Source organism: Euprymna scolopes, chromosome 29, assembly GCF_053919585.1.
Source record: "Euprymna scolopes isolate OS-2025 chromosome 29, ASM5391958v1, whole genome shotgun sequence".
NCBI lineage: Eukaryota > Metazoa > Mollusca > Cephalopoda > Sepiida > Sepiolidae > Euprymna > Euprymna scolopes.
The window spans coordinates 42,932,365-42,958,530 of NC_136510.1; the positions used below are offsets into that span (position 1 = coordinate 42,932,365).

Genomic DNA, 26,166 nt, shown 5'->3' on the forward strand with positions numbered 1-26,166 from the left:
CTAAGGATAGTATTTTTACTGTTATTTTAGCAAATTAAATTCTCTAAATTTTGAAAAATTTAGAAAATAAATAAATAAGATATCGATTTATGATCGTTGACGTTTTCATTTAACAAATTAGAACTCCAAATCTTGACCAACAATATTATTGAAACTAAAATAAAAAAAAAATAGAATTATAACTGATTTCAGCTTCCTTGCTTTTTCACCAACTTTAAAAAGTTGTTGGTCTTTGTTTTGGTGGTTGTTTTAAGATAATAGCTTAAAGTAAATGTGTTCTGATGTACTAAATTTTAGAACAGTGTTTTTTTTTTGTTTTTTTGTTTTTTGCTAAGAAAAAATTGTTTTAACGTTTAAAACATTAAGTAGCATTTTTCCTGATTAACACTGAAAAATGTGATATAAAAAATTATTAATAAAGGGAGATAAATTTTAGTAAATATGTTTTCTAAGAAAACGTTTCAATTTACATCAATATAAAAACCAGCACGAGAATTGACATTGTCCAAATGAAGCTGATAAAAATTGTACTGATAGACAGATATTTTTATTTTGTGTGATTTTTGCTGTAAATCTTTGAATAAATGGTAAAAAAGCTTTAAAATCCATCTTATCATCAAGTTATCTTCTCTGATTTTCAAAATCAGACACAAATAGTCAGCTTTGTTTCTGAATAGTAAATTTTTATTTTTTTATTGTTTCACCATGTTGTTCATAATATGACAACATACTTCACGACAATAAAGTTTTTTTAAATAGCATAGTCTGGCTTAAACCTAGATTATAAAATATTTTTGACTAATCACCCAGAAAATCATTTAACATTTCTAACTGAAAAAAGAAAGAGTTGTCTCCCTTAAAACTAAATTTATTTTTTTTTCTGCTGTTTAAGTTGAAAAAAAAAACAAAAAAAAAACTGCAAACAAAACTTACAAATTAAAATGACTTCAGTGCATCCTGGGAGCAGTTATTTTGAAATAGTTGTAATGTCAATATCTAAAATTGATTTATTTTGGCTGGTCAATGTCTCGTTTTAAATTTTAACTGCCCCTCTCTAATTTTTTTTTTTTTTTTTTTTTTTTTTTTTTTTTTTTTTTTTGTAACTCTCAGGATTAGATTCTACTTTAAAATAGAAATAAAACTTTTAACTTAACCAGCCATCAAAAAAATATTAATTTTGCCAATTCAGGTAATAAGAATAAACGTTCTTGTGATATTAAAACAAAACTAGTGTCAAAGTGTTTATGCAGTCAAAGTTCTTAAATCAGAGATGATGTCTCCAAACCAGTCAGTCCTGCCACAGCACTTGCTTTCTCAACTACTGAGGCCGTACGTGTGCTCTTTGTGCCACAAGACATTTAAAAAAAAGAACCACTTGACGCGTCATATCAAGATCCATTCAGATATCCGACAGCACAAATGCCCATACTGTGGCAAGGCGTTCCTACGCTCAGACAATCTTAAAAAACATATCCGCATTCACACAGGGGAAAAGTTTCTCTGCCAGTTCTGTAGCCGGGGTTTCACTGATGGGAGTAATTTAACAAAACATGTAAGGACGCACACGGGGGAAGGGCGTCACCGGTGCAAGTTTTGTCACCGGCATTTTGCAGGGTTAGTCGCTCTTCAGAGACACATGCAAGAACATGATAAGATGCAGTTCGTTATAAATACATCATTGGTTAAAACTGAAGCGTCTGATGATTTATCTTGTATGGATCAAAACTACTCAAAGATGACGGAATCTTTGCAGCAGATTCCAAAACTTTCATCTCCTTTACGATTATTCAAAAGAAATGAAAATCCACCTCCAGACAAAATTTTTCTGGAGGAAACAGACACTTTCCGTTCTGATCATATATCCCCGATAAACTATCGGAAACCATTTACCGTTTTCACATCTGGAAATGCCAAAGAAACAATCGATCCTATCAAAGACCTTTCATCGGGCATGCAAGACGATATGTCTCTTCTTCTTAAGCAATTCCAGCTTCTTCCCCAAAAATCCCCACCGTGTTTAGTTCTGGAAAAGCAATCAACTCCATCTGCGATAAAAATCGAAAAACTAACAAATCACAATGATCTACCAAATTTTTCCGACTTTCTACCAGAACAAGCCTTCTTGGATAATTCCATTAATATCAATCAAGATGTATCACTTTTGCAATGTCTTTTATGTCCGGAAGAGTTTTTGTCATATCCTTCTCTTCTTAAACATCTTAAAATTCATGTCAATGACAGCATCCAGATGCCCCAAAAATGGGATTGTATAAATACAGAATCTATAAAAACGTCACCTGCAGAGCAGTTGACTTGTAGATATTGCGAACGGGTTTTTACGCAGCAAACTGAACTACTTTCTCATATGGATCTGACATTATGCAAAAACTGCGGCAAAATATTTGCTTGCGGTGTGCTGCTCAACCAACACAAAGAAACGTGTAAAATAAATTGGATGGACAAAGAAGTTATTAATGAATATGGGGATGAAGATGATAATAATGAGGAAAATGGTAAAATTCCTGAAGAACAAACTGAGAATAACTCAAGGTCCAAAAATCTCTCCTCTAACTCCAATGATTTTCCTTCTCTTACTACAGTAAAACAAGAGGTTATATTTCCCAAGATTGAAGATCAATCTCCTGAACAACAACTACCAGTGTACAAATCTTCACTCCTGCCTCTTGTAGACTCTAGTCTTTCACGCAATGGCATATTGCCATTGAGAACAATGAAAAACAATCTTGTAGACTCATCTCAGAGTCTTACCGATTCTAACATTTTCTCTCGAGATAAAACAACTTCTGATGCAAATCAAGAAATGTTAGCAAAATCAGTTTTAGACAGCAGTCAAATATCAGAAATCTTTGACTCGGGTTTAAGTATTCTATCACAAGCAGAACCTCTTGGTGATGGAATCATTTCAGGAAATTCGCAAATGCCATCTACTTTATCTGATTCCCAAAAACGGAATTTGGGTGAAGATATTTCTGACCCTACCGAGGATTTCTCTTTTAATGTATCTGTCTTCGATGCTTACAGATGTGCTAAGAATGCCTTTAATAACAGTTCTTGGACACAAGATTTTAATTTGTCATCCGCTTTATCAGAATTCGATATGCAATCGAGTCAAATTTGCTGCAAGAACTGTAGAAAACATTTTCATTCTATATCTGAATTTAGAGAACATTTAAAATTCCTTAAGAAATTTTTCAATAATTTTTCTCTAAAGAATTCTCACAAACACAGACCCATAAAAAATGGCTTCAATAGCTGCTTTCCACACAATTCTCCAGTCCATTTAGAAAGAAAATCAATCGAAGCTGATTTCTGGACAGAAAGACGCCGTTCAGAAAATGCAAAAAATCAATGTTTCTCACCCCGAAAGATAGTAAGGAGTCCAAAGAATAACTCTTTGGTACTTACGTGCAGTTATTGCCAAAAATCTTTTGCTCGGTCCTCACAGCTAAATCGTCACCGTAAAATCCATCTCGGCATAAAAAACCACAGATGCACCTTTTGCTCTAAGACGTTTCTTCGTTCAGACAATCTAAAGAAACACCTACGAATACATTTGGGCATCAAGCAATACGCATGTTCAGTTTGTAAGAAACGATTTACAGATTCGAGTAATCTTGTCAAACACCAGCGCATACATAATGTGAACCGGGGTACACATTTTTGCAATTTGTGCAATAGAAACTTTTTGAACTATCAGAATTTACGTAAACATATACAAACACATAAAGAAGAGCAGCAGACAATGCCGAATCAATTTCTTAGCGACAATGCTGCAGAGCTTATACTGCAAAAAATGCCTCAAAGACCATCCAATGTTCGTGTGGGGTCAAGTAACTCTCAAAATATACAAAACAATTCCTTTTCTGAATTAGGGTCAAGCAGAAAGGATCAGTTGGAAAAAAAATCTGATCACACCGTTAATAAAAACGGTGATATTACTGAGTGTGATTTTAATAGCGATCCTTCTAATCCTCATATGCAATGTTCAACTGAACCAACAACTCAATTCTGTTCCTCAGATTCTTTGGAACAGAATCAAATCTTGCTAGGAAGTGCTAAAGCAACTATGACTTCAAAATATAAAACTGTCTTTCCCTCGTCGTCAGAAAAACTTTCAGTTCATTCACCTCCACATAATGCAGCTGCGCAATATTTGGAAAGACAACAATCCGTTTCATTGATGTCTAGCAACCAAAATGAAGAACTTGAAAACTTTGAGGTGCAAAGGTGGAAACTTTGCTTGAATGACCCACATTTGGCTGCTGGTTCATCTGCATCAATAAAGTCTGAGATTCCTGAACACTCTGAGGCTTCTTCAGTTAAGATTTTTGCTTCACCAGCAGAACAAATTAAAGATAATCTCGCGGTGGACACGGATTTTGAAGAAAAGATGCTATTCAATCCATCTACACAGAATCAATCAGAAGTAGATGTCTCAGAACGACAACAGCGGTACCAGGATTCCTTGTCAGAATTAAGTTCAGTTAATTCTAAATCTAAAAATAATGTTAAGACATTACAAACCAAAACAGAACCCAACTCGGAGAATTCAGACTCTTTGACAACTTCTAGTGCCAGCTTTGCCGATAATATGACTGAAGATAAGCTGGAAATGAGTGCTTATTATTGCAACTCGCAGAATGTTCCAAATAACTTTATAAGACCAATTGCAAAAGAACTTCGGTTGACTGAAGCATGCAATCTACAAGATAAAAAATTAAAAGAATATTCTGTGATATATGGAACTTTCCAGAACTCTTTGAATTCTACGTCTGATAATTCTGGTTTAAGGAATGTGGCCATCAGTCTCCACTGAAAGATGATTCATTTCTTATCAAATCCAAATTATTTATTTATTTTTATTTTATTTATTTGTTTATTTTTTGTAACATTTTATTGATAATTTTCTACAATAAGATCACCATGAAAAAAAAGTGCTTTATTATTTTTTTCAGTTCAATTTTTAGGAGTGGATCCACCAATAATCCTAAACTCTTGGTGTATTTTGATAAATAAGAAAGCATATATATCTGTTAATTCTGTGATACGACATATGATTTTGAAATACTGTATATATAGTAATCTGTAAACAGCTTTAGGTACTCTTAATTTGCATATTTATTTTTTAAAGAATTTCTAATAAATTAATATTCTGTTATAAATTTGTAATTTGCATTGTCACATCTGTTTATATATATATATATATATATATATATATATATATATATATATATATATATATATTGTTGATAGTAAAACGTCTATTTATTTATTTCCGAAAATTATACAATCCTTAAAAATAAATTAGGCACAAGGCCATTCAGAAATGGGGGGTGGGGTCTATGGTCATCATTGTCACTTTACCTTATAATTGTCTAAGCCAGAGGTGCCTATTATGCCGCTCACTATCGACTGGTCAATCGCAGGGACATTGTGGGTAGATCACATGGTATTGAGAAAAAAAATGTTGGCACTGGTAAACTTCCAGAGCTGGAGACACAAGAGCAGTCATGTGCACCGCTTGATAATGCACGCTATATAAAGAAAATTGGCAATTGTCTGTTAGGGTTCAACGTTTTCAAGATTTTTTTTTCAAGTCCTTGCCTTACTCCAGCAAATCGCTATATTCATGTGCTACCCTTTCCCAGAAGATGCTGAGGTTGTTTCACTCGCATCAAAAATTGCAACACTGTTTCACCTGAACTCTTCTGGAATGAGGGATGAGATTTTAACACTATAAACCGACATTCAGCTGATTTTTTTTTTTTTTTTTACAGTGATCACCACTTATCAAGGCCCGGAAGCCACTCAGGGATAAGGGTTATTGCAAGTACTTTGATATGTGATGTAGAAATCATGGACAATTCTGGAACTTTTACTCCCAGAAGACAAGTTCCCCAACATCAGGAAATGTGTTATCCTCTTGACTGCATTATTTGGCTCCACTTAGGTTTTTCTCACCTAAAAATCATTAAGTCTGAATCGCGCTCTATTATGACTGATGAGCATCTGGAGGTCAGCTTGAAACTGGCTATTAGCAGCTGCTCTCCGCACTTTGTATCCCTGACTGATTCCATCTAATGCAAGTAATAGGTTGATGCAGTAATGCAAGGTACACCTGCATATACTGTCATATAAAAATAGTTTACAATATATTTATAAATGTTTTGCATTTTTAGTAGGTGGTAGATCATTTAGACTTAGTCATGTCATAAGTAGCTCTCATGCTGAAATTGTGTGTGCACTCCTGGTCTAAGCTATTACTAACTAGAATCCTCAATCACCATTATACCACATTCACTCTAGGAGTTGTCATATTTAAGATTCCCAAATCAAATTTTTTTCTTAAATATATAGTAGGTGGGGAGGGGGGGCTTTGGCCAGGTGTAAAATACACTTAAATATGATATTTTAATTGTCCAGATTTTGTATATATTATTAAAGTGTCATGATTTCAAAAGTAAAAAAAAAAAAGTATTTAGGTGCCATCAGCTAGAATCGAAACTGAAACTAGCATTCAAAGATGGTGACATTACTACTGTACTAACGTGACACGCATATGAACCGATAAAATAATTAAAAATTAACTAAGATGAATGTGCTAAAATGTTTAACAATTTTTTTCAATTTTGACCTCTTAAAAACAATTTTAACCGGCTAAAGACCCATAAAAGAACTGCCCATGAAAAATCCAATGATTTGAGGCCCCTAGCGCCACACTGTGATTTTTAGTTTACTCTGCAGATGGCGGCGATCAAGCTGGCTTTGGTGTTGTGGGAGGTCATATTGGTGATGTTCTCAACATATGACAAAACAAAATAGTCCAGTAGGTTCAGATCGGGGGTGGGGGCCAGTAAGAGTGGGGTACAAAGTCCTAACGTTCCTTCTGAAGCCAAGCCTGAGTGCCTTTGGACTTGTGGGCCAGTTCCAAATCCTGCTCACACATGCTGGGTGTGCGAGCAGCCACCTGATCGCACCAGGGGATCACCACACTCTTCAGCACATCCATTTTGGTATTGACTTAAAAGATGTGAGGTGGCATGATGTAGCCTTCACTTGAAACCACACCAAAGACTATAAATGTGGCTGGAAACTTTGTTTCCATCGCACTGAGCACGTTCCTGTTATTCATGGCAATCCAGCGATGCATTTTGAGGTTTCTGGCAATGGCCCTGTTGTCATAACTTGGATCTGTAGAGAGCATGAGTTGTACAGCGACACATCTCCGATCTCGCTCATTTAATATCGCTTTTGGGATTTGTACACAACTGACCAACTAGTAGATGATCTGCAACAACAACAAAAAAAGAAATCGTTTTTCATCAAATGGACATGGAATCATGTCGTCTTTTCTAAGGCGACAACTTTATCGTTTTGCCCTGTAGTTTGAATAATCCAAATTATTAATCTTCATCTAAAAAACTCCACAAGAAAAATTTTGTTCTGTTTTTATAGTTTGCTAATATAGAAAAAATATAAGCAAACAAAAAAAAAAAAGTATGATTGATTATTAATAGGTCGTTTTATGCACAATGAAATGTAGTACAAAAAGAAATTGTTCAGATTGTGCTTCTTTTTTTTTTTTTTTTTTTTTTTTCCAGATTGTGTTTCTTTTTTGTTTTGTTTTTTCAAGTCACCTCTTTTGGCTTTTTCCTGAAAAGGATAATATTCTCAAAGAAATATTCTCCAAGATTTCTTGAATAGCAAGAATCAGTCTGTTTCATTATTTAAGCAAAAAAAAAAAGTCTTAATGGAAGCAGACTTGAGATAAGTTAAGTTATACAAAGAAAAGCTGATGATGTTTTCAAAGACAAGGATCTTAACTTCTAAAGTTAGTGCTAGCGAAAAAGACATTGTCTTAAAAAGAAAACTTCTAAGAATTAATTACTCCTGTCTTATTTAATTCAAATAAAACGTTGCCCAAATCTCAGAGACAAAGAGATATAATTTGTTACTAAAAAAAAAAAAAAAACATTTGGTGGAGGAGGGGGGGGTATATATAGAATCATCCTCTATCTTAAAATTTTAATAACATAAAAACTGAATTTCTGATAATAAAACTTTGGAATTGAAAGCAATGTTAAATTTTAGAAGAGTTTTTGCTGAGTAGCTAATCTGTATAAGTTTTAAACTGTAAAAGTTTGCAGATGAAGAGCAAGATTCCTTCTTATGTGGACACAAAAAATTATGTGAAAATTCTAAAATATCCAGTATGTTTTATTGAGTGATTCCGGTTTGCTAACATAGGGTCGCTCTATTTGATTGGTCAGTTCCTATCGCCAGTGTCTATAAATAGAACCTTCTAATTTTCTTTAATCATATCCTCTAATTATATAAAAACTATTGCAACACTTATACACAATGAACAAATTATATATTAAATATGAATGACCTTCAACCTAATGTCTCTTGCTTGCCACACATTTTGGTAAACAGCTCACAAAATGACTGCATCATATTTTCCTGATCTCCGGAGTCATATGCAAACTTTTGTCTTCAATAAATGACTTTAATTGAGCAATCATTTGTGGGTTTTCTTCCTAAACTAATTTTTTTACTTGTGTTTTTTTTAAAAAAATAAGGCAAAAAGTCTGGTAAGGATGGAAGGCATGGTTATGGACCTTTTTACCCTATCCAATTACCCAGGTAAAGCTGAAAAAAAAGATGGTGTCAAATAAGATGGTATAATAATAAATATTTTTTTCCCTTTTTTAAGTGTACAAGTTTTATGTTTCTGAATTTTTTAGATGAGGATGTATAATATATATTACTTGTATCATTTGGACTACTATTCTCGTCTTGAGTGTTATTTGCATGTTTCTCTTGATATAAGTTCGGATTTTTGGGTGTATTTTGTCGAACTTGGGGATCTGTGCATCTTAACAAATAAGAATTGGTTTAAGGCTCCGAAAATTCATATTAGAATTGTCCACAAAGATCTGTGATGTAACAAATAAAGTACTCAATAGAATTTAAAGCATTCTTTGATTCTAAGCAACCTTTCTTATTTATTTATTTTTATTTATTTATTTATTTTTATTTATTTATTTATTTTTATTTATTTATTTTTATTTATTTATTTATTTTTATTTATTTATTTATTTTTATTTATTTATTTTTATTTATTTATTTATTTATTTTTATTTATTTATTTTTATTTATTTATTTTTATTTATTTATTTTTATTTATTTATTTTTATTTATTTATTTTTATTTATTTATTTTTATTTATTTATTTTTATTTATTTATTTATTTTTATTTATTTATTTTTATTTATTTATTTATTTTTATTTATTTATTTTTATTTATTTATTTTTATTTATTTATTTTTATTATTTTTATTTATTTATTTATTTTTATTTATTTATTTATTTTTATTTATTTATTTTTATTTATTTATTTATTTATTTTTATTTATTTATTTTATTTTATTCATTTATTTTATTCATTTATTTATTTTATTTATTTTTTTTTTTTTGAGAAGGTTCTCCAAAACTAAGAACACAATTATGAATAAAAACTATTACTAGGTCATGACTTACAGAACAAGAACATGCTACCCCCTGTGGATTAAATAAAGAGTTCCATTCAAGATTCTGTGCAAATTCCCAAGTCTGATAAGATACACCTGAAGGTAAAACATAAGTATAACACTCAAGGTGAATAATGCAAATTAATTTTATTATCAGAAATAGTTTTGATGTTATTTGAATTTTTGAATAGATGACTTTTGAAGACTATATTTTAGGAGCTCTTGAAGAGAAAGAGCAAACTAGGGGTAAGTTTAAAAAAAAAATTAAAATGTACACTACTGCTAGACTCATTCAAATCTCAGATACATGGTAAATGTGCACATAAGTCTTTTACTATTGCTATATTTTTCTGCAGTTCTCGGCTCTACAATGCCAGCAAGACCGGAGAAAACTTTCAAAGTCAAACATTTAAAGAATAAAAAAAAAAAAAAAAAAGGTAGCAAAGTTCAACAAGCCATGTCAAGAAGATTATGATAGTGAGAAGTTTGACTGGTATCCATTTTTCATTCTATATGATATTCTGTGCTTGTTTCTTCCTTAGTCTATACGTTATGCTATGAAAAAGGCTAAATATAATTTTTTTTAAGGCCAAACTGCTTTAAAAGGGCCAAATTCATTAAATTTGGCTTTAAAAAGGCTAATCTGACACTTCTGAGCAAAAGATATCTCACTACTGATGCAATTCTCTATCTGTATAAAAGCCAAGTACGTCCAAGGATCGAGTACTGCTGCCACATCTGGGCAGGAGCTGCTAAAAACAGCCTATTCTACCTTGACAGAGTACAAAATAGACTTCGTGGTTTAGTGGAGGATGCCCTTTTCTCTTCCCACAGAAGAGACGTTGCGAGCCTGTCTTTGTTTTATCGTTATTTCCATGGCAGGTGCTCGTCTGAGCTCCAATCCCTCATCCCCCCCCTCGCCAATCTTTCAGGAGAAACACCCGTCTGGCTGAAACTACTGTCAATAATTTTCTCCGCTCTTTATCTATGCCTAAATCCAAACGTAGATTCCATGAGCAAAGCTTCTTTCTTAGAACTGCACACCAGTGGAACTCTCTGCCGCTTGCCTGTTTCCCACCTGACTACAACTTGGACGTCTTCAAGTCCAAGATGAACAAACTCCTGACAAACCGCCCCCTTAAGTAAGACCCTCTATCAAAACTCCCAATACTAATGATTACTACAACACTATCTCATTGATTACTGTACATGCAATAACCCTTATCCGTGAGTGGCCTTCGGGCCTTGATAAGTGGTGACCCCCATGTAAAAAAAAAAAAAATTGAATAAAAACAGGGGAAAAAAAAAAAGAGGTGCTGAAGGAGTAAATTCAAGACTGTCTTTTACAATGTGATTTTATTATTTGTATTGAACTATGTAGCACAATATTACTTTCTGAATATTAATTAGTACTTATTAATTTATCTCATTTGGGTTCTATATTTAAAATACAATGAACACTATTTTCATAGAAATGTTAAGCTTATATTTGCTGCGTGTTAGTTTTTCTGTCCAAAAATATATCAGCTTTATCAAAATATAGTTGTTGATTAAATATATTTCTCATTCAATAGAATTTCCATGAGTCCTGCTAGTTATAATTAAAGTAGGCTGTGATAGAAAATCCATCTGATTCCTCCATAGAGGAAATTGAAGGTTAATAGATATACCTTTTATTTTGAGCTGTGTGGAAAAGGAACTGCACCCCTGTGGAATTGTCTTCCGTTTTCCTGCTTTCCGGCTGACTACAATATGGTTGTCTTCAAGTCTAACGTAAATAAGTTCTTGATGAGCCGTTCCATATAAGTTATCAAATTTACAAAATTTTCATTACTAATGGTTACTATATTGTCCAATTTCTACTGTACACTCTTTAACCCTTATCCTTGAGTGGCCTCTTGGCCTTGATAATGTGGTGACGCCTATGTAAAAAAAAAAAAAAAAAAAAAATTAAAGAAGCTAAGTGTCACTCTTCACAAAGGGAGCCGCACGCTTTGATAGATTTATGATGCCACCGTGTAATAGAGCTGTGACGTATATGTAACAGCAGCAATATGACGCATATGGTGCGCGAGGAGATGTTACAGGGCAAAAAGAAGGTAAAGAAAAGCGACGAAAGAAGCAACTGTGTGGGTGGCGAGAGCAACTTGGATGCACAGATGAGTGTGAGAGGAACTTTTAAAAACAAGATTTGATCCGAACTTTGAACAATAAAAATGGTTACATAATAGTGTGCTGTGGGGTGAGCTGCAGCAGAAAGAAAAGCAGATTTAAAAAAAAAAAAAAAACACATGGCAGCAACTGGACTTGAACAGACGTGTCAACATGGGAGAAGAAAAAGCAGGTGTTCGACACAGCAAAGTTCTGTTAACCATATGGCAAATAAAGAGACTTGTAAAATCAGAATGCAGGCATAGTTAGGAAAGTATCATGAATAAATGCCTTTTATTTCAACTTAAAAAAAAAAAAAGGCTGAGTCAAATTTCTTTCTTTTGTTTCTTTTTGAGATTTTCATAAACAACATCTGGTTCATGTTAAAATGTAACGCCAATGTAACAACTGATGAGTTAGGAAAATATAACAGCATGAGTCTTGCTCACATGATCCCTTAACTCCAACTGGTTAGGCAGAGAAAAACAACTTTCATAAGTGTTATAGGTAAATAGTCCAACAAGTTCCCATAATCTTATGTCAAGACTTCAGTGGGCCAATCACTCAGCAGTAAACCTGTTTATTTACAGCAAAAAAAAAATAGTTCATCAAAATATACAACTTCCACACGATGTTTACGTGGATACTCAGTCTGATTATTTGCCCAAGACCAATTTAAGACTGGATGTCCTCGGCATTATCTGGCAATTTATTCCATGGAGTAGAAACGCAGACAGAGAATGCTGGCTTTTTTACTGTTGAGACAAAAGCGATGTTGATGGATTTGCTGCTGGTGTCCAAGGAGACCACCAATTGGATGCTGGGCTGAAAAATTCCTTGGAAGTTAGATTTAAATTCCCATCAATGACGTATACCAGAATTAAGTCCCCCTACATGCCCTTCCACTCAGCTAAGAACAAATTTAGTCTTTGAAACAGCTCTTTGTAGTTAAGTGTAGAGAAGGGGTCAGCAACCATTTGAATCGGGGGGAAAAAAAAAAAAAAAAAAAAAAAAAGAAAAAAGTGTGACGGCCAAAAAGCTATACTGATTTTGAGAAGGACTAGCCAACTTTAGATACATTGTCATGGAGGACAGCAATGTTATTAAATATGTAAGTAAATTCACTTATTTTGCTACAGGAATTATAAGAAAAAAAAAATGGAAAATTACAAACATGTGACGAAACAGTCTTTATTTATATCCTACTCTCATTAGGGTGGTGGGCCAAACGGAATAAACTTGAGGGCTGGATTTGGCTTGTGTGTGGAGATTGCCAAGCTTTAGTGTAGAGAGTCCCTTCATCTTGAAAATTTTCAGAGCATCACTAAAACTTTTTTTTTTTTTTTTTTATGTACTTCTTTCCCACCACAGTAAGATGTGATACAAGGTGGGGGGGGAGAGTTAAACCAGCATTTTTAAAGGAAGAGCACTCTGATCTATTCAAAATTGCTAGAGTAGCTCTGTCAGCATTTCCCAGTAGGGACACCACAGACAGTAAGTAATAAACTTACTCCACATTAAAGATGGGAAGCAACAACCTTTTATTTTAGACTGGTCACCCTAGAACTACACAGGACAAAAATGAAATGAAAATGTGGCACTAACCCTAATGCGAGTTTAACTAGCTTCCTCCAAAGGAGGAAGTTTCATGTGAGTATGAAATTCGCAAGCAGTTCCCAGTCATATGTATATCATCGTTAGGGGACATGACAACATTAGGTTTTCACAACTTTTACAGGGAAGTGTCAATGTCTTTCTACATACAGCGCCTGGTATTCTCAAATTGGTCTCCCATCTGTTATTGACAAGGCTCAATGTTGCTTAACTTTGATCTAGCAAAAACCGGTGTGTCAACGTGATTATGCCATATGTACACAGGACAAGAAACATAGGTCAGACAACAGGGAAAAGGTCATTTTGATAATGGCCTAGACTCTGTTGATCTTAGTTCCAAGGGAAACCTTCCAGCTAAAATTCTGCCAATTGCAATTAAAATAGGAATTAAAAACTAATTGTCATTTAACAGTTTTATACTTCAAGTTCTTAATCTATTACTAATGGAGATTTGGTATTTGTCTGTCAGATGTTGGAGCTATACTATTTCTGGGTGGGGAAATTCAGTACACATGCTTACTTTAGTAGAATTAATGCAGAAGAAATATATATATATATATATAATATATATATATATATATATATATATATATATATAGCTCGCGTTACTTTAAAATTAACAGATTTTATACCACCACTTTCTAACTTAGTAATAAGGATGATAAAACAAGGTGGGGATAAAAATAAAATAGTTAAACAGTTAAATAAAGCATTTGTTCGTTATCCTGATGCTTTTGAATCATTTAAGATTAACCGCACTATATTAATAAAGGAAATCCAAAACTATATTAGCAATGTATAAAATGTATTTATAATTGCATATAATGAATTTATATATATATATAAAAAAAAATGTATATATGTAAAAATATTTTAAACCTTTATATATCTAATTTTAAATAAACAAGACTGTAAATATACTAAATACTAATCATAGTGGGGGTGATAAGTAGTTAAATGAATTAATCCATAATCTTATAAATACAAGACTGAAAAATTAAAAAATATATCCATTTTAAATGTGGAAATTGATGAATCACACAGGTAAGAAATTCATTTTTATAGCATGAAAAGGTTTGTAATTGCAATTAAGAATAGGAAATTGGACCAAATGTTTGTAACATGTCTTCTTCCTAAGATTAAGGGTGGTGGTGTTTGATCAACACTGCTGGGGAGCCATGATGTAATATACTGTTTTGTTTTTAAATCCCCGAAACAGTGTTTCATGGTAAACAACTGATGATCCCTTGAAAAATAAATTATTGGTATTATAGTAAATTCGAGAGCGAGTTGATGCAGTGATTGTAAGTGATTAATTGACTTACTGACTAGATGGTTTTCTAACGAATGATAACAAATATTTTTTTGTATAGTTTTAAAGGTTAAAAACTTCCAAGACTATATATATATATATATATAAGTGAACGTGTCTGTGTACATTTCCCTACGCAATAACTACAGACTCGAAATTTAATATACAGGGTACTGAGATTTGGGAAAATCGATGTGATTGGTTTTCAGCCAAAAATGTGGCTGTTAAGGGGTCAAAGTTCAACGATTTGACCTTTGAGAACTCTACCAAACGCCTCCGACAATTTTGGGTCGAAACCCTTGAAATTTTAGATAAAGGTTCCTTGGACATGGATCTAACTTAATAACTTCATTTGAGCCCAAAACAATAAATTTTAAGGGGTCATAATAGGGGTCAAAGTTAAAAAAATTGATCGTTTTTTTTTTTTTTTGTAAGCATACACGTCCAAACACCCAGGCAACGCCGGGCCGAAATGCTAGCATATATATATATGTATATGTATAAGAACACAACTAAAGAGTGAAAATTATAAGTTACAAGAATTTATTATTCAATAGGATAGTCAAAAAGGAAATCTTAATATTTTGTTTTGAGTATCCTGTCCAACAATAAATTCTTGTACATTATAGTTTACAGTCTTTAATTGTGTTCTATTATGACAAGCTCTATTCCCTATTTTGATTGTATTGAGCTTTTTTTTATCTCAGGATTATCTATATATCTATAAAAGTGAAATTGTTTGTGTGAGTACATTTCCCTACCAAACTACTCTGTCAATTTTCAATGTACAGACTCGAGATTTAACATCAGGGGTATTGAGATTTGGGAAAATCTTTTTAATTGGTTTTTGACCAGAAATTTGGTTGTCAAGAGGTCAAAGTTCAGCTATTTGACCTCTGAAAACTTTACCAAACTCCTCCGCCAATTTTGAGTCTAACCACTTACTTGGACATGGATCAAACTTTGTAATTTATTGTTTAAATATATATATATATATATATATATATATACCGCACTCAAGAAAGTCTTATTAACTATCACAGAACAAGTAAACCACAACGAAATCCGATAGTGGAATGAACCTACTTTTGTCTCGAACAAGGGGTGGGATCATTACAACCGAAGCCGGTGTCTCACTAGTAGGAATTTTATACTCACTAAGGATGTCATCGCGACAAGCTTATTTAACGAGCAATAAAAATTTCAGAATGTGAGAGAATATATAATTATTTCCACAGCCAGACAACATCTCAGCTCACAGTAGCCATAAAAGCCAATTAATTAATAAGATTTTCTTGTGCGTGGTGCATTTGTTCAGTAGATAGAGTGCTTGCCTCGCATGCAAGAGGCTCGGATTTCAAATCCTGGGTTTGGATGTTTCTAACTGATGAGCCCAAATGAGGGTGAAACTCGAGTCTTGGGCTTCCAGTTTGTTGGCTTTTATGGCTCTTGTGAGCTGCGATGTTATCTGGCTGTGGAAATAATTATATATATATATATATATATATATTAGGGTGCCCCAGTTAAATGTATACACTCTTTAAATGTCTATAAAATCAACATTTATCATAGTAAAGAAAAGTTTCATACATCAAAATACTGTGAACAAATGTAGAAACCAGCTAATTCTCAGAAGTGTTCAAGTTATTGGCCATTGTGGTTCAGGAACAGCTGACAACGCTCACTGATTGAATCCAAAATGTTCCTTATCAGTTCAGTTGTTATGCTGGCACATCCTCCTTCAATGGCTGCTTTCAACTCAGTCATGGTAGCTGATTTTTTGGTGTGAACTTTATGTTTAAAATCCCTCTCCACCCCTCCAAAAAATCCATGAGGGTTAAATCCGTTGATCGTGGATTGGACTCGATACTTACTTTTCGTCCTACCCATCTGTTTGGCAGGTGACCATAAAGATAGGCTGTTACGTCATGATGATAGTGGCAATGTGGTCCATCCTGCTGGAAGTACCGTTTTTTATTCCTAAACATCTCTTGGAAACGTTGGATGGCATATTCATGTAACAAGTTGAGATAATTTAAAGTGTGTATACATTTTATTGGGACACTTTGTATATGCAGTATATGTATTATAAACTGAATATATATATATATATATATATATATATATATATATATATATATCTACGCTGAAGAGAGGTAGGTACCTCAAAACATGCATGTCCATAAATTACTGTTTTAAAAAATAATAAAATAAAAATATTATTTATCTACATCCAAAGTAAACTGATCTTCGAGGTGAAGACTCTACTGAACCGTATTTATTATTAAAAAAAATATCAACAAGCATATATATATATATATATATATATATATATATATATATAAGAGCAAATAGTTAATAAAACATGTTAAAAAAACACTTTGAAAAAGAGTTAAAAACATATTTAATTTGAAAAGGAAACACTAAATAAGTGGATAGTCCTTAATCCGCAGAGTTCGAAGAAATACTTTCCTTCTCATCAGAGGTTACGGCATAATTACGTTTTGACACACAGGTTCTCATCAGATCACCGAAGTTAAGCAACGTTGAGCCTGGCTAGTACCAGATGGGTGACCATTTGGGAATTCTAGATGCTGTATGCACCTTTCGCTTATCTCGACATTGTTTCTAGTGGTCCTGAACCTTCACTTGCCACTGGCGTTCAACAATGTCAACTCAGGAGAGGTGTGGTTGGAGGTTGTGCAACTCTTGCCACAAAAACTTCACGTGCAGGCACCCTTACCATGGGTATCCATAGTCTGTCAAGACTGAAGGAAACCTTATATATATATATATATATATATATATATACTGTGTATATATAACCCTACACGTCCTCTGGACTGCATTTGTTGGATCCTGGTTCATGGGAGCATACTTGTGATGTACCCCTGGCCGTGTTCGTCAATCCTGGCTCACAGAACCATAGATGCAACCCAGCAGGGCTATATTCTTAACTGTCTGGTGGTGGACTCTTCAAGAGTGACCAGACTCTCACTGGTCACTGGAAAATACTGCTCTGCTGCTCAGGGCACACGAAACGTGCATGACCCTAAGTCTGTGTGGCAACAGTGTCTACTTCAGCCGTCATTTTGACTTTGTGCTGAATTTGGTCTGTGTCTTCCATCATCTGGCGTCAGGACATATTTGAAATAAACTGCATCTTCATTTGGGCTGGCAATCGAGAAGTAAAGAAAAACTGGGGTCATTTTCTTATAAACAAAACAAAATTATTCATAAAATATTAAGATATACAGGGTACACTGGTATACGGTTGAGTTCTTTGGGTTCTTAACAGCTTCGTGATGCAGGTTGTACAACTTAAGTTCGTTTAGACAATTTCCCAGCTAGGAACAAGAGCTTTTAAACTTAGCTCCTATGGGGGTTTGACTTCACAACCCCCCCCCCCCCGCCCCACACACACACCCACCAGACGGGAGGCCAAGGCAATGTACACTCCTTTATGCTGGTCAGCGAAAGTCTCCTATATTTAAAAACAATCGTTTTTATTAAATCGGCTTCTTCCTCCTCTGTCATTTGAGGATTACTCTATCCCATTATTTTATGTTCTTTTCTTTTCTCTTGTGAATCTCTTCTTTCTCTATCTCTTTTAATTCTTTCTTTCCTTTTTTCTTCTCTCCCTTATCTCTCCATTCCAACCAAATATATGCTTAAGTCAGTTTATTTATCTGTCCAAACTACTTATCAGCTAACTCTCGCATTTTCCCAGTGTCGTTTCCATGCTCACTTGATGGCTTGACACTTAACTCGACCAGGTGACTTTATGGCAATATTTCCTAGATAATAGAGCAGACCTCTCTTCGCCATGTCGACTTCACAACTCCTTTCTCTGTTTATCATATCGGCAATAAAACATATTCCAGACTTTTGGAGACAAAGATAAATTTCTAATACCCCATGTCAAACACCCCTCCCAACTCTTAGCCTGTATGTATATATCGATGCCTCCGTTCAGTCTCGAAAGATAAAGGATATCCCCCCCTCCCCGTAGGGGTAGCTGTGCGTGTAATTGTGAGGCAAGGGTTGCGCAATCTCTAACCACACCTCTCCTGAATCGGCACTGTTTGAGTCCAGTGGCAAGGAGAAGTGCAGGACTGCTGAAAATAATGTCGAGATAAGCGGAGAGCACATACAGCACCTGGAAGTACTAAATGGTCACCCATCTGATACTGGCCAGGCTCATTGTTGCTTAACTTTGGTTATCTGATGGTGTGTCAACATGATTATGCCGTACATGTATATATACTGCGTGTAAATATTCATATATATTACTGTATATATACCAACGTAAACAAATTCCTGATGAACCGCCCCCTTAAGTAGACACTTTAAATATCCACACTAACATACTGTACTTACAATAACCCTTATCCCTGAGTGGCTTCCTGGCCTTGATAAGTGGTGACCACCTTGTAAAAAAAAAAAAAAGAAAAAAAATGGAGTCTGAGGTTAATACCAGAGTGCTCAATACCGAAGTAGAGCAGGTCATACTCTTTATTTGTTTTTACCTATGCAGTAATATTTTGCTACACAGTCATGAGCATGTTTCAGTCAACTAGTGACTAGAGAGCTCTTCAGGCGATACAGCCTCTATGAAAGCAAAGTTTGCAATGAAAATATCAGGTCTTCCTCATCATAGGGAGTTAATATCAGAAGGTTCCTTAAAATGTTGTGAAAAATACGATTTAGTTGTACATAAATAAGACCCAACAGGGGTGTGGATCTGAGTCTGTGTTGAGATATGGGAATGAATGCAAAAGGATGTGTTAAAAATTGAGATAGAGGTAATGAAAGACTAGAAAGAATAGTATCTGTATGCATGTGCCGCTCTAAATCTTAAATATACTTGTCTGTATAGGTTCAATCAGCAGGAGAATGTAAATTAGACATATCTATGCTGAAAGGGGGTTTAGATTTAATCTGAGTTATTAAATTATAAGAATGCTTTGAATTTGACTTGAATTTTTGCTTGGTTAGAAAATGTACAAGTTAAGTTTCCCTCTTGTATACCTGCGCCACTACTATGATCCCTACATACATGAGTGAAGAGGTTAAGATAAGAAAAGAAGACACAAGGAAGAAAGGAAGAAAAGAAAAGAAAAATGAAAAGAAGAAAAATGAAAAGGGAAAACCATAAATAATTTATAAAGCATGCCTTTCTACTTCCTATTCGTCCCCACTCCCAATCCATTATCCCACCCTCGCTTCCATTCCTCATCATAGCTTTTTTACTAATTGATGCTAAGTCTTGAAAGTTGCCTAGCAATAATAATAATAATAATAAAATCTCAAAATGCATATAATTAATTTGTCTCCATGCTTAGATATAATCATCTACTCATCCACTCTAATTATGATAATGATAATTAAAAATAAAAGGTAATGGGGATAAACAAGTCGGTGACTGTGGTATATATATATATATACATATATATATATATATATATATATATATATATATACACACAAGTATGTTCTACTACTTACTTGCAGTTTCATTAAATACTTTGCAAGCAAAGTCTGACTTCGCATTTTGCTAACTCTTCTCCTCTGATGAGAAGGAAAGTATTAAGGACAATCCACTTCATTTGTATTTCCTTTTTGAAAAATGAATGTTTTTAACTCTTGCTAAAGTGTTTATCAACATATTTTATTAATTTTTTGTTCTTATCACAAGTTCTATTTCCTTTTTAGTTTTATTGAACTTTTACATCTGGTTAGAATAAAATAATAAATATTAAGTCTTAACTATTTATAATATATTTTCAGTTTACTGTTTTTATTATCTTTATAAACTTAATTGTAATTCTTTTTCTTTTTTTTATTTGAAGCTCCTGTCTGGTTGAGCATTTTTTTTTTTATTCTCTCCAGATATGCTCGAAAAGGAACACCTTCCCCTCTCTGCTAAAAATACCCCTATCCCTACTCAGCAACCATAAATTTGTTCAAGCATCTGATAACAAAGAAATTAAATCAGTCCAAAAAATCCCTTTCCCAATTAAACCCAAAAACATCTGCAATTGTATTAAAATAACAACAAGCAAATTCAACCACTTAATAATGGTTGTATCCATAGAGATGTTATATATTCAAACATGATCACAGAGTTCCCCCGTAACTTCCCCATAATGGACACTAATATTCAGTCATTAAATTCTCTCCTCCCAATCAACCATCTGATAGAATCACGAACCCAATATGCAAATTAAACAGCCGTCTATTAACAATCCTATTACTACTAATAATAATAACTATAATAATAATAATAATAAAACTAATATTTCTCCAAACAATCATCCTAGCACTAATAACACTCATGATCTCCTCCAAAGCAATATCCCAGCACTTATTGTTCCGACCATTTCTCACCACAATAAACAAAATTTAAACCATCACCCCATATTAAACCACAGTACAAATCAACAAATTAATAAAAAGCCCTGTGCACCTTGTAAAACAGACACATATATCAGCGCTACATCAACTTTAATAAAGACAAGAATATCTGACCATAAATCTTCTTTTAACAACAAAAATTCTAAGAATAACCACTTTAATTAAAAAACTGAAGTAAAATCTCTATATATGTACATATAAATTTATATGCTGTATATATATCGAATCAACTCCCACAATTTGCGAAAATATTTTTATAGAATTGATGAAATTCGCCACTAATGTCGGTTGAATTCAGTTTTAATGATATGTACAAATAGACAGATGATGTGCTCATAGGTTCCCTATTGGCACCAGTGTTGGTTAATACCTTTGTAGGTTTTCATGCATAAACCAGACAATTACTTTCGTTATGTCGATGACACCTTTTGCTTATTTGACGACGAAAGCTTTTTTGTGTCCCTTAATAACGTTCATCCATCCCTTAGGTTTACAGTAGACAAAGAAACAAATTCTACTCTTATGTTTTTAGATGTTCTTGTGTACAAGACATCCTCATCTTTTCTTACTTCTGTTTATCGTAAACCAACATTTACCGACCTCTATATGCGTTGGGAGTCATTTTGTCCTACAAACCAAAAATACAATTTAATTAAAACTTTAGTACATAGGGCCTTGATGATTTGTTTCGAAGCTAATCTGGATGAAGAGCCTAAATTCATTACTAAGACCCTTTGCAACAATGTTTACCCCTTAGACATTGTTGAAACTACTATTAATAAGAAAGTTTCAAATTTTTACAAATCTTAAGAAATTGTAGCTAATAGATGTCCTGTTTACCTGCGTCTACCTTGGCTAGGTAATATCAGCGACCGATTTTCTAAGCAAATTTCTTTGTCTGTACAACGGTGTTATTTTGCATTGAACCCACGCGTTGTTTTTCAACCAAATCTATGTTGTCGTCCATTTGCAAAGATGTTCTCCCCCTCCCCACCATAATAATTCTATTATTTATTTATTTATTCAAATGTAGTTGCAGTGCGTACTATGTTGGGCGGACATTGCAAAGATTGGATTTTCGTTTAAAACAACACGTGCCATCAAAAATTCCACTTTTGTCAGAAGCATCGCTCATGAAACGTGAGAACTAACGAACAAAATAAGAAAAGTGAGAATTATGAGATTACATAAAGTTGAGCTGAGAGGGAAAAGATAACAAAATACCAAAGTCTTATGTAAGACATGAAAATAAACTAGAATCTTAGGAATCTCTATCATTCCAGTTATAATAAGAGCAACTGGACTCATGAGAAAGAATTTCAAAAACTATTTAGCAAATATATCCGAGGAACCAAGAGCGAAAGAGATGCAAACAATTGCGCTTAAAAGGACGGTTAGAATCTTTAAAAAATATATCTAAATTAGAATGTCTGAAATAGCGGGTGAATATCTAGCATTTGATAGGATGCCCCATCCCCAGCTGGTACAAAATAATAAGCAAAAGATAGAAAATTGAAGTATTCGGGAGAAATAGGTGAGATACTTTAACAGTCTAGATATTACACACATGAACAGGCAGGGTTGCCAAACTATAATATTTAAAGCCAAATTTTTCAGGAAAATGGCCCCAAAAAGTGAAAACTAAAGCCATACTTTAGAAACAAAAAAAAGTCAAATAGAAAATGTTCTTTATTAATGCTATATGCATTAAAAATATCTATATTGAAGATGTTAGCTCCCACATATTTATGGATTTTTAATTATTATTAGTTTCGCACTGTTTTTTTTTTGTTTTTTTTTACAGTGATGAAGTAAAAACGTTTTCTATGAAGTTAAAATCATAGGCTTTTTATGTTTTTGGAGGAAATTAATTTTATCATTGTTATTTTTTTTTTTTAGATAAATACATTTGCGCTAAGGAATATTAATAATTCATTCTACTGTTTCCATATTATTTTTCCATATGTATACGCAAGAACTTTAAAGAAAATTTGAAAAATGATTGCTGAAAAATTTGTAGATGAGTACCCTCAGCTAAATCCCACTCCCTAAAAATGATTTAAAAAAAATTTTTTTTTAGGTGATCACGTGTTGGAAAAAAAAATTATTTCAGAATTTAGAAGGGGTGGGTAGTCTAGTATATAAATTTAACTTAATTTTATCACCAATTTTGTGCTGATTGTCTACCCAAATAGCATTTTAAGAGGTGTGTAACCAGATTTTTGTGGCAATGTGTAAAGATTGCTATCAAGGAAGAACGCAAGAAAAATCTGCTTAAGCATTAAAATTAATGTTGTAACTTGACCGTTACACTCGAACCATGTCATTACATTCCAACCACTTGGATCCACACATTGTCTGGTACCGTAACAGGAACAAACAAACAAACAAGGAAGAAAAAAAAAAATACAACTCAAAATTTTTTTTTGAAAAGTGCAAATGAAAAATATTTATTTGTGGTTCTTCCAATAATAGCGCATTTCATTATCTTTAAAAGGTCTTTTCGCACACGCATGTTTTATAACCTCTACCATATTACATGTGCTTTTTAAAAGTCTCTCCCCCACCGCCTGACGCCAGTTATAGACATTGTTTTCTCACCCTCAACTTCACACATCCATCTTCCATGGCTTGCACTTTGCTTCCTCTTGCTCAACCACGTGCTGTCTTTTTTTTCTTTTTCTCCCCTTCTCATTTCCATGATGTTAGCGCATGCATACTTGTTTAATTTGCATATGTACTAAGACGGCTGCTGCTGCTAATATTTTTGCTAGTCGGCTATCTTACGACTGCTGTTGATTTTCTTACATGTGACCATACACTGCTAATGTTACACTGTTGTTTTTGTTAAATATTAGTTTATATTATTATTAATTAAATGAGGAATCATTTCTAGTTAAAATTCAGTTTTAGAGTTTCTCAATTTTAGATGCATAATACTAATTAGATTTCAATGGAAATTATTCCTCATTTAGTAACATATAACGAAAATAACAGCATAAAACTATTTTTGATGCCTAAACAGATTTGTTCTTGCGTTCTTTCATGGCCGTAATCTTTATAAATTGCCCTTTCTAAGGTTTGACAGATTTGCCTTTTTAAGGCCAAATTTGGCATTTTTTTTACGCTCTTTCATAAAACTACGTTTTTGCCCGCCATATTTTTTTTTTTTTGTAATGAAAGAGCGTAAAAAAGGCCAAATTTGGCCTTAAAAAGGCCAATAAAAGCAGCAGCCTCGAATGTCATACATTTAATCTAATAAAAAAATGATGGAAAAAATAAGAAAAATGAAATATTTTCTGATTTTATTTCAGCCTTATGGTCTAATAATGTATTTTATATAAAAATAAATAGTTTTTATACTTTTTTGTCCGTCAAATAATTTACGCCCCTAAACTACTTATTTACCGAAGGTTCTATCTTCCACAGTGTTATTGGGCAATTGAGATAATTTTGCAGGTCCGAATATAGGTATCAACTATTTTAACTTTTAGCTTTGAAAGTTGGATTGGCATTAAAACCCTTTTATAAACAGAAGTTTGAACATTAGTCAGATAGTTTTCAGTGTACGCATCTATGAAGTGTACTTGTGCATTTGTTGATCAACCTCTGTGGGAACATGATGAGAATTAACAGCCAACCGGATGTTAACGCATCCACCATGAGAGACAAAATGAAAAATCGTCTTTTGCACATGGCTCCACGCATCGCTTCCGCTTGGGAAGAAAAAAATAAGATAACCACAAAATAAACACCTCAAATATCACAGTCGCTGGGAGCCGGTTTGCCACTATAAAATGAGGGGACCAAAAGGAGGGAAGTGGAGATTCGCCCTGCTGCGTCAGGGAACGCACGGACGGATTCTCCCATCCGACCTAAAGAGATGAAGAAGAAAAAGAAATAAGGCGCCAGTGAACTGAAGCCGACTACACTCTCATGTTATGGGCCAAACGCCTTCGATTCTAAACAATGCCTAATTCACACAAACCAAAGAAGAGACGAGGAAAAAGAAGACGAAGACGCCGGACTGCTAGCTGCTGATGAAAAAGTCACTCGCTTTCCAGTTACAAGCCAGGACACGCATCACCGACAGCAGGATGACCGACCCCTACCATAATCATCTCCATCGTCCAAAAGATAAGTTACATTTTATGAACATTCATTCCTTGTCAATTCATACATACCTACAAACATTTTATGAACATTCATTCCTTGTCAATTCATACATACCTACAAACATTTTACGAACATTCATTCCTTGTCAATTCATACATACCTACAAACATTTTACGAACATTCATCTCCTTTGTTAAATCACAGTCCATCTTACGAACACTTTGCCTCTCCTAATACAAGTTGTTGGTAGTAAATAAAGTCGGTTCTCAACCTTCAATATTCATTTGTCTTTAATTATATGGAGTCATAATCTACAAACTTCCAACGTTATTCATTTCATGTATTCTTGGTTGTGGCCTCTATGGCATCCTTTCCTACCTCCCATCCTTTTTTATAAACACTGAGGCCATACCTCCTTATGCTTCACTGGGCACTGTATTTAGAAGTCCATAAAAGACTTATTTATCTCTAAAGACCTTTTTCACCATGGATCGGAATTAGCTTCCATGCCCACGTGCGCTTGATAGAGACAAAAGGATAATGAAATAAAAGAGAGTTGTAGGGGGCTTGGTCGACATTCACCGATGCCTGGTATCACAGTCGTGATGAAGGTAAATGTTTCCCAACCCCTAACAAAAAAAATAAAAATGAAAAGGTTGTCAGAAACAGCATTAAGGCGAAGGCGATTTTAAAAGTTCAGTCAACATAATGTACGTGTGTTGATTTAGCACGAGAGTCAAAAAGGTGATAAAATTCGTAAGAATGTAAAATGTTCAGTAAATTAATATTTTGGCAATAAAGTTAATGTTTGTAACTTCTTGTATGGTCGCTAGGACTTTGTATATTTTTCCCTTAATTAGAATCTGACTCCTTGGGCGTTGAGTTCCATTGCGCCCAGCAGAAAAAATTTAATGGTCGCTCCCTTAGTCCCCCCCCTCGCACGTAACATTTTTTTATTTACTTGTACGAGCCTTTTTCAAGTCTCACACAAAACACACATTC

At 33.7% G+C, this 26,166-nt stretch overlaps 1 protein-coding gene and 1 pseudogene across 1 annotated transcript in view; both read left to right on the top strand.

Moving 5' to 3' along the window:
• The window catches only part of LOC145252617 (phosphoribosyl pyrophosphate synthase-associated protein 2-like), a 105,499-nt gene that overhangs the window by 13,345 nt on the left and 65,988 nt on the right, over positions 1-26,166 (top strand). The gene's annotated exons all lie outside the window — the stretch shown is intronic.
• On the top strand, positions 17,116-17,234 carry LOC145252921 (5S ribosomal RNA; annotated as a pseudogene).